General features: G+C 40.3%; 1 long non-coding RNA gene across 1 annotated transcript; it reads left to right on the forward strand.

Annotated features, from left to right (window-relative positions):
* Positions 1–3,569: 3,569 nt before the first annotated feature.
* On the forward strand, positions 3,570–5,505 carry LOC119007798. The gene is made up of 3 exons (XR_005071232.1): positions 3,570–3,697; positions 4,033–4,135; positions 4,347–5,505. It is a non-coding gene; the product is annotated as an uncharacterized LOC119007798 (long non-coding RNA).
* The last annotated feature ends 10,839 nt before the right edge of the window (positions 5,506–16,344 follow it).

The raw sequence follows: 16,344 nt of genomic DNA on the forward strand, positions 1-16,344 counted from the left end.
TCTTTCTCCCTTTTGTCACTTTCTCTGTCCTATCTTCTCAGTCTCTCTGGTCTCCAGACGCTAGATCAGGCAGACATACTGGGAGCTGGCAGCGGTGTCTAATGGAGACACATTAACACAATGTTACTGATGCTCTGAAGACATTAATTTAGGCTCCAGAGTGCAACAGAGTTCACTGATGGCTTTGAGTAACTGCTCACACTCCCTCCTATTTAATACGCATACTGAAAGTTCAGCATGTCCCCAGGGGCCTCGAAGTTGAATTCATGATGCCAAAATTAACTTTTCCTGCTCTTGTTGACATCAAGTCGCACTTACATTAAAAATGCACAATGCTATCTTATGATGTTGTTTAATTCCAGCCAATTACAGAGAAAAACTTCCATAAGTCTGTAATTACATTAACTTTAACATCCTGTAGAGCATGGCAGTGTAGCAATAAAACAGGCTCTTTTCAGATGCTGGGGGTTCTTAAAACAGTGTATGTTTGAGCCCTTTGCAAGACAAAATGCTTACATTTCGGACATAGCCCCCTGAAATAACCACTTTTATCATATCTCACTTTTAGAACAATATACATTATGTGTGTGAATACTTGTTCCTCTAAAAAATAGCTCTGCTTGGATTTGGAAGTTCGATTTAGTCAAATACCACGTCCTCTTTGAAATCCTGACAAAGCAGTGCAGACTTGAAGGTCTCATTCGCAGCAAATACAGCAGAACACAAGCTTCTTCAAGCGTCTTCAAAATGTGTCTTTCCTGATGTTGTACAGCTCTATCAGATTATGTAATACAGCCTCTGGCAACAGACATTCTGACTTGTCAAAGCAGAAAAAAAGCACTGGTGGAACCAAAGCATTACTAATAGGTGTGTTTCATTTAGTTGTGCCAGTTAGCATTATCAGTGAGCCAGTCTCAACCCAGGACCTTAGCACTGGACAACGAAAATCAAATGCAGCTTCTCAGCACGTATTATGTCGAAAAAATTAAAAAGATTTACTGTTTGCCCTAACTTCAGGATTAGCTAACTGTTTAATTAGAAGGTTGGTGGTTTGATCCCCAGTCTATGTGTTAATAAAACAAAAAGAAAAAAAAAATGATAGATTACATAGATTGTCTGTGACAGCAGCTAATTGCAACCAATATTTATGTTTTTTTCCTCTTGCAAAAGAGGAAGTAGGGTAAAGTAGCATAGATCGCCTCATCAATTACTGGACAACCAGTTCTACCTCCTGAGCTACAGCTGCCTCTTACAGTATGTTGTATATGAAGTTACATAAGCCACATAGTTATTTTGATCCAAGCCGAGATGTTCTTCTTAACTTAACCAAGTATTTTTTTTTGCCTAAACCCAGCCAAATTGCAAGGATACAACAAAGGTACAGTGGATAGCAAGGTAATGTTGCTGATATGCTGCAATGGTCATTTGTTTTTGGTAATGGTGAAATGCATTTTAGGAGTGGCTGGCCATCTACCTGTTCAGTTGTTTAGGTATAATAATGTGTGTTGGGAATCAATATTGATCACTGATTATTAATTAAAATGTTATTAATGAAATTATCATAGCTGACTAATGAAATGTGGGTTACTATGATTCATTAATGAACATCCATACACTTTTAGTCTCAAAGCTGAAAATTAAAACTGAAAATTAAGCCTGAAACTCAGTTATAATCAACAGTGTTTATTAGAGCTTTCTCCAAAACACAAACCACCTACTTCAATAAAACAAAAAAAAACAAAAAAAAACAAAAAAAACAAAAAAAAAAAAAACAGTTGTCTCTACAACCAGCACCACAAAAACATAAGCAAGCCAAACATAAGTGGGTGAAAACGACAGGAAGTGCCGAGCGAGAACACAAATTCAAGGGTGATGACCCTGTTTGTAATGTTGCTGAAGTTTGGTGCTGTTCTGAGCATCATTTGTGGCTTTTTGATGGCGATTTTTACTTGGATCCATTTACAGCAGTGTACTGTTGCTGTGCGGTCGTTTCTGAGGATGCTAAAACTACGTAAGCTAGTGATCCGCAAACTTCGTCTCTCGGGGTGGTCGTACTCGGTGTCAAGGTGTGATAGACCATGGATTAAACTTACACCCTTTAAGTCAATAAGAGGGAGTATATATTACATGTCTTATGTTACAGTGGGGTTATTAACTATGATTTTCCAACAGATTGTTTATAAGATTACATGTATATATATAACCCGGGATGTGTATGTAAGTGTACGTATGTGAGTGTGTGAGTTAGTAAAAGGAAGGAAGCTAAGCGAGCACTTAACAGACAACAAAGAATAACACAACAACCATGTGGTACACAGCAGTCATCTCTCTCTCAACCAGTGGCCGGCAAGCAAATCGAGGTTCGTTTATTGTCCGCTGATACGACGTACTGTGATCACACATGGCGGAAAGACTACACAAGCTAGACTACACAAATGGATCATAACGAATGAACTCCTAGCAAGCGTAATACCACAGTTAGCACACAGTACAGTTAACCCTATGTAGGACTTGGCGGTCCCTTAACAACAAATATGAGCACAGCAAAAACACACCATATACACTGTTTCTGTGCAAACAGTTGTCTCTTACTTGGGTCACTTGTTGCAACTAGCATGTGTCCCATCCGACTTGAAGCTCCAACTCGTTTTGGATGCGAGCGCGGCATCAGCTGTAGCGTCCTAACAGCTGATGAAGGCAGGCTGCTTTCAAACAGCAGGATCGATCCGATGGAAGGACCGGACCTTGGTGGTTCCGACTCCTTCTGAAGATAATTTCTTCCTTCTACAAGCCTTCTCTTTGTTTGAGCCATGTGAGTTGAGGCCCAACATGTGTGAGCATGATTGTTTGTTGCCCCTATACATGTGCCATATATAACGTTTTATGTTTATGCCTGCATTTTGTAAACGCTTGTCAGCCAGCTGAAACATGAACCCATGAAGCAATTGTTAATCTCCATTTTTAGTAGATCTGATATTCAAAACTAGTCTCCAGTAGGCCTAGAAGCTGTTTTCGTGGCAGCTGTGGCCCTTCAAAAAACATTGCTTTACAAGAATGTTTTGTGATGATGACCCACATGTGGCTCTGAGTGTTAAGTCATTGCACTCAGAATGGCATTTCATCTGCATTTCCACTGATGTGTGAAAACATACTCACAATGATAATGTCACAGTTCAAGGCAAAAGTACCACAGACAAATGGGGGGTTGAACTGACAAAATGAAAAATTTGCTTAATCATAGAAAAAGACAAGTGCCTGAAAATCATCATGTATCATCAATCAAGTGTTTTCAGTACCAAAAGTATTCAGTAAAAATTGAGCCTGGTGTAACCCACATGATAGCAACTTAGAGAAAACAAAACAAACAAACAAACAAAAAATAACTATAAGAGTATTGCAATATTGTTGTTTCACTCAAAATAACACAGGAGTTGTTTAAATAATGGGATATCCAATATCTAGCAAACACATCACATAAGATTGACAAGCTATCTTGGACCAATCAGAGATAATTGAACACATCTATTCCCACCCCCCTGCGCCCCTCTTGTGTGTGCGAAGAGACAGAGATGGCATCCCGTCAGAGCACTGCTATCAGGGTCAGTGAAAAAAAGCTGAAAAAGTGGCTGAAACTTAAGGAACTACCAGTTAACCTTGATAATATATGCTGTGTGCGTTGACTTTCACAACGTACTTGGTGAGTATCTATGAAAAGTTAGCAAATTAGCACCGTCGCTAGCTCCAGCACTAGTAGCCTTAGCCAATAGCCATTAGCTCCTACAGTAGTCGGCCCTTTGATGTCTGTGACCTTCCCACGCACTGTGTGTGCTTTTGCTCACTCCACTAAATGAACTCATAATCTCTATTGTACTTATTTACGAGAGTGTTTGTTCTGTAATGCACTGAACACTGTGTAGTAGTTCTTCTACCAGTAGATAATTACATTGCATGATTACGTCATGTCATAATGTCATAAGAGTAATGTGTATGTGTGCATGTATGTGTTAGTATGTATTGCACTGTGTCTTGCAGATATCAGGCAGGTTCTTCCAGAATTACCTCAACACCAGTTGAACGTCACATGACTGCACCTCCCTGACATTTCCAGTGTTTCTGGCGGGTCATCCTCTGATAGGTACACAAATTATTGTGAAGTCATATATTGCAAGTTTACTGTGTTGTGACAGCCTCAGCTGTGTGGTTTATTATTAGATGTCAGGTCAGAAACTGACAATGCCCTTCCACAAATACAGGTTCAATTGAACAACTAATAACAAAATAAACAAATAAATATCGTCATTGTGTTTTACTTAGAAGGATCATTTGACCTTATTTATTATCTGCAGAGATGGAGACTTTGCTGAGAAGGGTCTAGGTGTCAAAGAAGTCGGGGAGACTGAGGTTCAAGTTTTGGAAACAAGATAAGTGGTTTTCACCATTTATGGCAAACTCTGGAGTGTACTGTCAGAGCTCTGACAGCAGTTGTGGTGACAGGACAGAACTTGATATTATACTGTCGGGTGGGTAGGGTTGGTTAATTCAAGTAAATTAATTCATTCAAGAGTTAGACAAGGGGAAAAGTGTATATGTATTTATACACATGTATATATGTAATGCCATATTTGTTTTTTGTTTTTTTCCCCCCCTTGGTAGTATGTCATTGCTGGGCATAAACGAGGAGATTGATGAAAATTAATATAACAACATTCTGTGCTGACTGTCATCGAGTATTTATTTATTTTTTTTTTCTACATAGCATTGATTGGACTGAGGATAAAACATGGCCTCCAGGTGACGACACAGGGGATGTTTCATATTCAGAGGAAGAGGAAACCATCGAGGGGGACAGCGATGAGGATGACAGTGACAATGATTACATTCCCAATTTATGTGTACAGTGAGTGTTGAAGAATCATTCAAGTCCTGTTGAGTTGTTTGCTGTGGTGATGTGTTTATTCAAAGACTACCCATAACCTGGTGAACTGACAGGCACACACATTTAACACTGTGATCAAACCAGGTCTAGACGTCCTTTGCGGGGCTTATCTGCAGGGTTTAGGAGACATGGATCACCATTTAGGTCTTGAGGTCAAAGGGCTTTTCCCAGATGTCACTCCAAATGTGTATTTTCTTCCTCAGGTCCTAACTAAGGTAGAATGACAATTATTATCTTTTCTCATTGTTTTATCTATTCATAAAGCACTAGTGGTACCATGCAAACTAGGATATGTTTGGGTGCCCTTCAGCCAAGCATGGAAGACACTGTAACAGACACAGCAGACACAGAGCCAACTAAGCCACCATTATTGACAGACAGAATTATAGTCAACATTGAGGATGAGATCACTGGTCAACCGGCATCAAATGCTTATCATCAAATGCTTATCATGTCTGCCTGCAACAACTTCTACTGCCAATTCCACTCTGCACAGTCTATTACCCACTGACATCTGTGGAATGTCTGGCTCCTTGTCTATTCAAGATCCTGACAAGGTGCAGAGGAACAAGGGTAATCATACAATGGGTATCTTAAAACTATGCAACACAACTATGTCTTTGATTTACTATTCCTTTGTATATGACAACCTCAGTGTCAGTGCTAGAAGAGCATAGGTTGTATATTAAAAAAGAGTTATTAAAATTAAAGCATAAAAGACATGGAAGACATAGAGGAGGGAATGTGAGCTTTTCTGACAACACACAATACTTGCATTAACCAGCATAACGGTTAACAGTAGCGCATATTGGTTAACGTTAGCGCCAATGCTAAACCCATTAAAAACATTAAAATGGCTAATTCAAACACTCGCATAGGAAACATTAGATCTCCCCTCTGTTTTTATTTACGTCCGCTTCCGTGTTCCTCAGTCAGCTGGTTGGGTATGTTGCATTTCGCGTCACATTTCATGGAGTAGTGACTCAGAAGTCGTCGGCTTTCACCACACACAAAGATTTTTCGTCATAAATATTGAACAAGTTTAACATTTATAGTTGTCGGCCATGACCCATTTCCGAGCAAATTATCGGGACAAATTGACTCTTAACACAACTCAGACCACAGGATAATCATATAAGATAATGTTATAAGACGGAAGATAATCTTCCATGGTCCGGAAGGAGCAAAATCAGCCCGATTATCGTTATCGATTAACATTCAAATATGGGATGCAAGCTGGGGACTTTATGTTGGCGTCAAACATAATCCTCCTCTCTGGTAACAACTATGCAAAAGTTGCACTCTTGTTGAAGTTCATGGACATTGGAATAGTAGCTCTGTGATGTCATGTCATCGTCCATAGCCGCTTATCCCTATCCAAGAGGGTGTTGCTGCTGGAGCCAATCCCAGCCTTGTCGCAGGTCCGGGTACTCCCCGGACAAGTCGCCAGCTCATCACAGGGCCCTCACTGATGAGCAATGCGGGGTTCAGTATCTCACTCAAGGACATGAGCAAGGACACTTTGACGTGCCGCTTAGCCCTGCCGGGATTTGAACCAGCGACCTTCCGATCACTAGTTGACCTGCTCTACCTGCTGAGCTACAGCCGCCCGTCTAGCTCGGGCAACATTTTTCCAAATACAGGACGTGTAATTTGTTTATATAGTGAACGTCTTTTGGGAGGCCAAACGAACAGAACTAGTTTCAAGGCTACAATCAAAGGACAATGTTGTCGCACTTGGTGAGTAAGATCTTGGTGAGTCAATTCAATGCATCTCTGCTGTCACTGTTGTCTCAAGTTTTGAAAACGGCTTTGTTCTTGTTAATCTGTTCCTGTTCATAGCTGACGACCATATGGACAGTCACACACATTCTCAACACCTGTATGTTTTTTCAACATTTTTTTTAGTTCAACATATTATTAAGTATTATTCTTGTACTTTAGGCAGGCCATGCTCCATCCTTCTGCAGTGGACCAAAGATATCTGCAGTCATATATGGTTCTGTTGTAATATGGCTGAAACTTATGATGAATTTTTTGTGAGTAATACAATTATTCACTCATACATACTAAGTATTTTTTTTCTACTACTTTTGAACTAAGCATGTTAGCATTGAATTTTGTTTTTTGGTCTCACTCACCTGCATGTCCATTAGTTTGTTTATTCATTCAACCCGTGTTATTCTTGGGAAACTGCTGAGGGTAGCCCTCATTCTCAATAGTGCCAATATAAATACAAACTACAATCTGATGTATTTGTTATAATAAATGTCATAGGCATATTCCAACAGTTAAAATGTATAGGTGAAGTGTGACAGCTACAGAAATGATATGCTTAATAATTATAAATGCAAATTTGACTCAGGAAAGTAGACTAGCCTCCTTTTTCGGAGTTTAAACTGCCCTTTTCTGGTCATGTTCAGCCTTAGGACATGTGGATTGGCTTTCTTCACCATGTCACAAGAGAGCATGAATGGTCACTGGATGCCTGTCAACATGGTCCTTTGGAACAGGACAGAGAGAAGGAATGGATAGAGAAGGGGTCCTTGGCTCAAGAGGTTTTATTAGAAATAATACAACTTGAATTTAGAGTAATTGCTAGTGTAATATCAATTGTGGTTCAACACAACTGGTGTTACTACTGTCACTGTAATCGGAATCGCTATTTTGTTTTGTATGTTAACCTTTCCTGTTCTTTGTAATAATAAGCCGGCATATCTCAAAATCAAACCTTACATCTTTAAACATTTCGCTCTGCTCCAGCAGCCGAACCTACTGGCCCTTTACACACTATGATATTCATTCACCACCTATTAGTCTCTCACATGAGTGTTACACTGGTTTTCACCAACCTCTTAATCCTCCCTCCCAGTCTTCTGTGGCTTCTCTCATGGTCACTCACCCTCAGGAGTGGCTCACTGCTGCAAGAATGTCTCTGGGCTTGTGAGGTGTGGAAGGGCTGTCTGTCTGCAGGGCAGTCTGCCACACAGCCTGCTTGCTCTACCTAATAAGCCCAGAGACATCTTACAGAGGATGAGTGACCCAGTGAAGAGCAGCGCAAGACCCGGGGGGGAAGCCAAAGAGGTTGATGTGTTTACCCAGAGACACTTTTGCGGCGGAGAGCAACTTTGGAGGATGAGTGACCTCGAAAGGAGCAGCAGAAGGCCAGGAGAGAGGCCAACGAGGTTGTCGAAAACCAGACTACATTGTCTCTATAAGATATGATCCAATTTCAGTTTATTTATTCAAATTTATTTGGCCTATTTTGATACATAGGTGCACAATAGGGCCGTGGATTTGATCTCAAACAGTCAAAAAGCCATGTTTCATTTCAGCTTGACTATTCAGTTCTTTCTCTTCATCAACCTATTATCCTTCCACAACACAGTAGAGATTATAATTCTACCTGCATTGTTTTGTTGTCCTATTGGTTGGCTGTTAGAGATCTGGTGATCTTGCATCATGGCTGGCTCCAGAGTGACTTAGAGTTCGGGTCTTTGTTTTCATCAGCTGTAGGGATGGATTGTGTTGGAGCTGCCTAGGATGCAGGATGACCACCTAATTGCTTCGCTCTTGGCTGACACGTGGCCATGGTATGGCCTGTTTGTGGCTTAGATCTGACAGATGGAGTGGACCATCCAAGTGCTGTCATTCCTTCTTCCTTCATTCTGAACATATCGGGTGTGAGTCAGATCTGTACCAAAGCACTTTTGCACAAAAAAGGTGACTTAGTGACAAGTTGACCTCAATCTATGTTTTAGTTTGGAGGGAGTTAGCTTTTATGTGAGAGTAAACACTCTTTTTATTGAAATGTGTTCAAAAAACAGGTTTGTTTTTTCATGCGTTTTTATGCAGATTTTATACTCACCCACGGAAGTCCCGACCTTCAAAGCACATGATACTGGTTACATGCTGGCAAAATGGGCACCAGACCTTATGGTGCTAAAGAAAAAGAATGACACAAACAGCTGACAAAGCAGTTTCCATCTGACCTTTTTTCATGCTGAAGGGCATAAATGGTGGAAAACATTTTTTTTTTTTCCTCTATCAGTGCATGGACAGTGGAAGGATATCCAAAAAATCAAATAACTAGTAACTAAATAGTATTGAGGTTCAGTGACCATCTCTGTTCTTATTGTTGTGGTTCTGAATAAGAAGTTATAAAATGTGATGGTAATTATGGAATGACTTTTTTCCAGGGCAGGTCCTGCTTGACCAGAGCCTGGTAGGTCCTGCTTGACCCATGCCTGCCTCACTGCCCCAGACGTAATGGGTCATTCCTACTTGTCTTGTGCCTGGCCCACTGCCCAAGACTTAGTGGGTAGGTCCTGCTTGGCCAGTGTCTGGTCCATTGCCCCTGAGTTTGTCGGAAGGTCCTGCTTGACCCGTGCCAATGTCACTGGCCCTGAAGTAGGGGGGCAGGTCCTGTTGGCCGATGCTTGGACCACTGCTTCTGAGATAGTAGGTTGGTCCTGCTTGGTCAGTTACTGCCTCACTGCCCCAGAAGTAATAACAATGGGCAGCTTGTCCTCTGTCTTCTTCAGTTTCCTTTTCCACTACTTCCTCATCTTCCTCAGTAGGAACTCAACCACCAGTGACCTAGTCTGGAGGATGAGTCTCGACTGTAGCTATGATGGGGCTGCAACACAGAGAGAGAAACATCTGTCATTTAATTTGTTTCTGGTTGATTTTCCTTCTCTCTGATAAGCACTGTCAGTGATGCAGATGAGTCTCATTACCTCCTGGGATGGTATGAGGGGTCCTGCTCCAACTCCAGAGCTTCAGCTCCCCCTTGTTGTCTGTAACAGGAGCAAGTCTTTGTTTTCTCCATTGAGGAAACAAAACTCTCAAGGTTCAACAAAACATTGTGTGTGAAATGTGCTCTGCAGCAGTCAAAGACAGCCCCTGTTTTTCACTGTTTTCAGATTTCCAGCTGTTGTTGTGGTGGTTGGATCATAAGAGAAGGCGTCTTTGCTGTTGAACACAAACACAGTTCATTATTCTACCGCTGACTCCGTTTTATACGTAGAGGAAAACTCTGCAGTGGACTACAGAGTTTTACTGACACCATCAGAATAAAGAATTTGGTTCACAGTAAGAGCTAAACTGTTGATAGATTTTCCCCGTAGCTTTCAGAGCTCTTTCTTTATTCTAAAATAATAACACACATTGACATGTGCCTTTGTTTTCTGAAGTCTAAAGACAAATTTAAGACAAAGAATTTAATGGAAAGCCCTTGCACTTCTTGTTACCATACCACTGGTGGACCTTCTTGAGGAGGTCTTGGTGACAGTGGTGAAGGTGTTAGACACAAACACATGTGCTAACTCTGTAGTTCTTACTATATTATGACAAATGTACTTAGTATTCTTGTGTCAGACCTCTGCCATCTTAAATCTTAGCCTTCATTCTGATCTCAACTACACACCTGTGAAGTTTCCTGACTCTATCTTGCACAGTTCTGATGCTATCATGTCTATAATATATATCCAAAGACAGACAAACTGACATATAATCACTACTTAGAACTGCTGTGTTGGCAGTTTTTACAGCAATAGGTGCGTGCACTGGACCGTGTTGTACCATTATTAACACTCACACAAAAATGGATGCACAACATTGATTTTGTTTTTCAGTTCATTTGTTTGCAATTGGAAAAGTATAGAAGACACATCAATAATCTACTACCTCTGGTGGAATGAATCTTGTAAAAGCTAGAAATATACAATTTACTGTATTTCTAAAAGGTGCTGCACTTACCCAAACTGCTGGAAATTGTTGTTTTAGCATGCGCAACTCAAACAGGATGGAAAAGTGCATCTGAAGTGGTGCATAATCAACCTTTAGTCACATGAGCATTTCTTACAACAAAACATTTTTTTTTGGATTGAGTCAAAATAACATTTGCCCATATTCATTTAAGTAAAGGAACATGCCAGCTAGTGTAAAAGTGTGGCTCACTAATGGGTTTTAATGGTACATGGACAACAAGATAGCTCTATTGCCATATTGTTTCTATGTTTGAAATGGGGCTCTGAGGCATTTTATATCTCCCTCATTCATGGAGGACAGCAGTTAGCTTGGATTCTAAGTACCACAGCAGACATCACTACAGTTTCAGAGCAAGGACCATCACAGCATCCAAAGAGACTTGTGAATCAACATAATCCACTTCCATCATCTTCATCTTGTGCTTATCAGTGTAAAGTAACAATCCATTTAGCAGTAGGGACTGAGGATGGTTTCGGACACATGCTTTAGACGTATCTTACTAGGAAAAACAAATGTATAATTGATAGTTCAAGAATGATGACTCATTCATTTAAATGTCCCAGTAAGTGATGACACTGACTCATCATACATTATATCAGGATCTGGAACTGACTTATCAAAAGGGAATACAACAATTACATTTATGTTTGTCCTGCTGTGACACGCCATCAACATGGCTACCATAAAAAAAAAAGGCCCAGGCAGCAGATTTAACTCCTTTTTGTCATGCTTCTGTACTGACTTTTGCCTTTTTGCACTAAAGACCCCTTACCCCATCCTTCACTAGATACAAAATATATTGATTCTTTTTAACTCCTAGAAGTACATGTCCTCTAGGGCTCTCCATTAAGTTTATATCAATGATGTCCACATTCGGTAGCTGTGCGGATGCTCTGGGGGATTCTTAACCTTATAACTGAAATGAGGCAGTCACTGTTAACTTGAGAACATTAAAGTTGCTTCATTAAAAATACCTGTGCACTCTCTGTTTGCAGTGTGCCCTTGTCTCCAATTTCCAGGATCAATTTATTGTTTCCTGTTGAATGCTGCCGTTGCCTACACAGCTGCAGCTCGCTGTTGCTGAAAAAATTCATCATTTTTACAAGGGCCCTTCCTGGCTGTGGTAATGTCATGACCCCAGAGCCTGCTAATCTCATTCAGTGCCCATTTTGTAGGTGTCATGGGCATAACTGGCATCATTGCCAATGGCAAATGCTACAGTACAGACTTTGTACCTTCACTATGGTCAAATATATACTGGCTGTACACGAACAAGAGTTTTCTACATTTAAGACTACAGTTGTGTATTTAAATTGTAGTTCTCAAGCAAAATGTTTACAATGTAGTAGTTTATTTTGGTTAAATATTAATTGCATGGATTACTGCAGCTGATTATTGAGGCTGAAAGAAAAGGGTTTTTTTGTAGCTCTGGCCATCTGTTCTGTCACATCACAGTATGTAGCGAGTGTGATAAAAATAGATCTGACAATGATATGGACATACAATTGTGTTGATCTTGGATGATTCTGAAAGACCCAAGAGTTCTGTCAAGTACAACCACTATATGTTGTCATTGCTTTCTTCACTAACTGTACAGGACAACTAAAAATTAGAGGGGGGAATGTTAACATATGGTAAAACAAATTATTTGGTTGTAACATGATTGTTTGTTGGTTGGCACATAAGCACTGACATGCTGTCCTTGACGAGGTTCCAAATGTGTACCAAGCAGCTTCCTTAGAAGCTGTTGTTGAACATGTTTAAGGGATGTTGCACACCCATTCATCCAGGTTCCAAGCTTGCTCAACTGTTATTTTACCACAGAGGGACAATATGTGGGACCTAGGAAGGGTCATTTGCAGGTTTGAGGAAAGACTGGAGTGTCCCTCACCCTTCCTTCCTAATACATTAAGTGCATTACTTCCTGTACTGGCACTGAACATGGGAGCTAGATATAAATGAGGAGGTTTCAAAATGGTCCAATATGAACCTTATTAAATGAGACAACTGGCTGGCTAACACACAAGCCATATGCTTTTTCGTATGTGTTAGATGATAGAATGTTTGAGTTATTTTGAGTTATCTGGGACCTGTTTGATGATCTGAATGGTCTTGTGTCTTGTTCTAGTGACAGAGCCAATGCCGAGACCTACGGAAAAAAAACAAAAAAAACGAAAAAAAAACAAAAAACAGTTATAATTGTAATCGACTGACCTGAAAATGCCTCTTCAAGAATGCAAAATTCACTCCCTTCATGAACTGCTCACTTTTAAAGACATGGGCTTCGATCCAATGCCCATCCTCTGTTTTCTTTCAGACATTAGGACAAGAAGTCCTCATCTTTGGAAAGTTGCCACATTAGATTCACTTCATGGCCTTAGACTGAGAAGTAGTCAAAAAGGGCCACTTTGGCTGCTAATCTCGTCCAGCACGCCTCACTGAATCTGCAAGGCTTTTCGCTGGTGGCTGCCTTATTTGTTTCATCATCAAAACCCTCTTTGGAGGGATTTGCTCCATTTGGCTTGACTCTATAGGGAAGAGCAAGGGGTGAAAAGGAGAAGGAGAAAGAGGAGAGGCATGGTCAATCTTTGTGAGGCGCAGAAAAAGGAAGAACAGATTTGGAAGGAGTTGGGAAAAGATGTGCAGGCTGCCCCTTTTCAACAACTTGAGCTGCACTGAAAAGATGGCTGCGTATTAAAAGGAGTAGAAATAAAGAGGAGAGGAAATTAGAGAGAATGGACAGGGGAAGAAAGCAAAAACAGAAGCGATAAGAGGTGGGAAACGAAAAGACCAGAGAGGACTTGCCAGGCCATAACAGAATAGAAAGGACATCTTGGCAAGTGGCGAGACAGGCATAAAAAGTCATGAAGAGAACAACATAATTGTCCGCTACAAAGAAATTAGATGACAAACATTTCATCTTATACCACCTTAAACACCCCACCATTAAAATAATGTATTTAACTGATTTTGGCGAGGAGCCCTTATCCGAGTCTGCTATATCTCCACTAATAAACACATTTTAAAGTCTTTACTTTTAAAGGAACATCCATTAGCTTCCGACAGCAGCTGAAATGTTCGTCCTCATAGCGTTAAAATTTATGGACAAAAAAAAACAACAGGGATGGAAGTTTTCAGAGTGTCTCACAGTGCTAATTCAGCACCATAAAGTGTAAAATTAATCGAAATAAGAAGTTATACGTGTGGGAGAGATAAGGACAGTTTTCAGTATTGGATGTAAATGATCTCTTTTTGATCAGTGGCCGGTTGAAAGCTTTACATTCCCATTCTTGTCAGTCTCCTTCCCACCAGAATTTTCTCTGTCTACATATTATTTGTTAGATTTGAGGCAACTCACCAACCTTCTATACAACGGTACTTGACATTTAGCTTTAGTGAGTCATAGCTATCCGAATAGCCAGCCTGAATCTTTTCTGTAGAGTTGAACTTTTTGAAACTTTGACAGGCAAGAAGAAATCATTGACTAATAGCAAAACCTCTTGCAGGTATTGCTGACCTTTGAGGAGGTACAACAATTCTATAAGCTTTCTATTATTGTCTGTGCTCGACAGTTCATTTTATTTAACCTTCTGCTCTGCTGTATAAAGTGTGTGAACTGTCTCATGACCAGGCATGGATTGTAAGCACTGAGAATATAAGACAGAATATAAGACAAAACTATCTTTCTTTCTAAACTGCATTGACTTAATGTCTTGTTAGAACCAACTTAACTAGCTTGCTAACTGAGGAAAGTTGCAAGGTTCAAATGTAAGGTACTGTGACTGACATGCACAGACATATGCATACTGAATGTGCCACAACAACGGCATAATGGATTATGCCACACATTGATCTTGATGTGGTTCTCTGTAATGTAAATTACATGTTTAGGATGTGTCTTAACCCAACAGTGTTAGCAGCAGATGTTTGTAAGTGCGAATTTGTGTCTTTTTTTAAAACTAACCATTGAACTAGCAATTACAGTATGCCCAGACTCCCTCACAAAGCTTAATCTACAATCTACAAAGAATTGTTGGATGAAAGAAACTCAATAAACTCAATGGCACATTCTAAATTATCTTTGCAAATCTTTGCAAATTCAGCATTAAATGCAATACATTAAGTTGTCTTTTTCCTTGTATAAAGTGTTTGCTGCAGCGTAACCATACCATCTGAGCCGCTTCCGTATCTAACATGTGTCTTACCTCTCAACGTTTTACAGGTTTTTGAACGCATAGATTCAACTGATTTTATCATTTACACAAAATGTATGAAAGAAGACATTTTGTTTAGTTATGGTAAACATGTCAAATACAGTAAGCAGTAACCACAATAAACAAACTCTCCTGCCTGTAGAGAAAGTCATCAGACTTCCTGAAGAAACTCACTCATCTTTGTAACCTCTGTAATACTACCAGAATATTCTGTTTGGACCTTGTAAATTCTGCAAATGTTTTACGTGATAGTTATTTTTGTTTATGAGATATTTCTTTCTTTGTGTTCAAACAGTGTTTGCTTCAACATTGTGTCCTCTTGTTCCAGTGATGTAGGCCATGTGTTGATTCCCATGGAAATGAAATCCAATCACAAGTGTTCACTTCAGATACATGCTGGATTAAAGCGTGTTAATGCCAGGTATGAACTGATGGCCTTGAAGCGCTCCACTTGTGATCGGATTACTCAGGACGGATGGTGATACCAGGTCTGAATTCCTTTTATGTTCTTTATCGTGGGGCCCATGGATGCTGACTTCCAGTTTAGCCCGTTTTCAGCAAGTATAAATAAGGTATTGTTGGAACTACAGGATTTGTCCACCTGCTGATAGGTGGAGGGTTTCTGGATGTGTCGCCTCTGATCAGTTCGCTAACCAGCTACACATTTCTAAATTGACCTTGCATGTAGTTAAAACATTACACACTTCTTGAACCAGTCTATGTTTGTCTCTTCTCATGTGACTGGTCCGAAAAATCACCATGTGCTATTTCACTCTGAGACTGTTAAGCATTTGTTCCGCTTCGGTAAAGTGCTGGTGAATATTACATGTATGAATTTTTTACTTTTGATTCTTCCAGCAAGCATCACAACATTCCTTTCCTGCAGAGATTAATTACTTTGCGTAGGCAGCCACATCAATGACAACATGTTTGCACGGTATCTCTGGCAAAAACAACTACATTCCTACACTGACGCCATTACAACCACGGTTCTGAGGAAAGTAAGGAGGTTTACAGTACAGCATGGTGCTGTGTGTTTATTCTGTCTCGAGCAACCCCCCCCCCCCCAAAAAAAAAAAAAAAAAGAGGACTTGTCTTTAAAGAAGCACATGAGAGGAAGCGGAGAAGAAATGATGATGAGAGAGGAAGTGACAGAAAGAGGCAGAAAAGGATAGAGGGACAGAGAGTCACTATTCCCCCCTTAATGGAGCAGGCTTCTGCAATGCTTTTCCCCCTGATTACACTAATGACCAATTTTGAAGCAGCTTAAGAGCCACTTTGGAGACGCTCTTTCTCTTCTTCTGCTCCTTCTTTTCACCTCTTTTCCTCCGTCTTGCTCCCCCTCACTCTTCGTCTGCCCTTCTTTATCTCTCCTCTTCTTTTTTTCTTCTGCTATATTTCTCCTCTCCTGTTTTATGTTAC

The sequence above is a fragment of the Acanthopagrus latus genome, chromosome 18 (assembly GCF_904848185.1).
Source record: "Acanthopagrus latus isolate v.2019 chromosome 18, fAcaLat1.1, whole genome shotgun sequence".
Lineage (NCBI taxonomy): Eukaryota > Metazoa > Chordata > Actinopteri > Spariformes > Sparidae > Acanthopagrus > Acanthopagrus latus.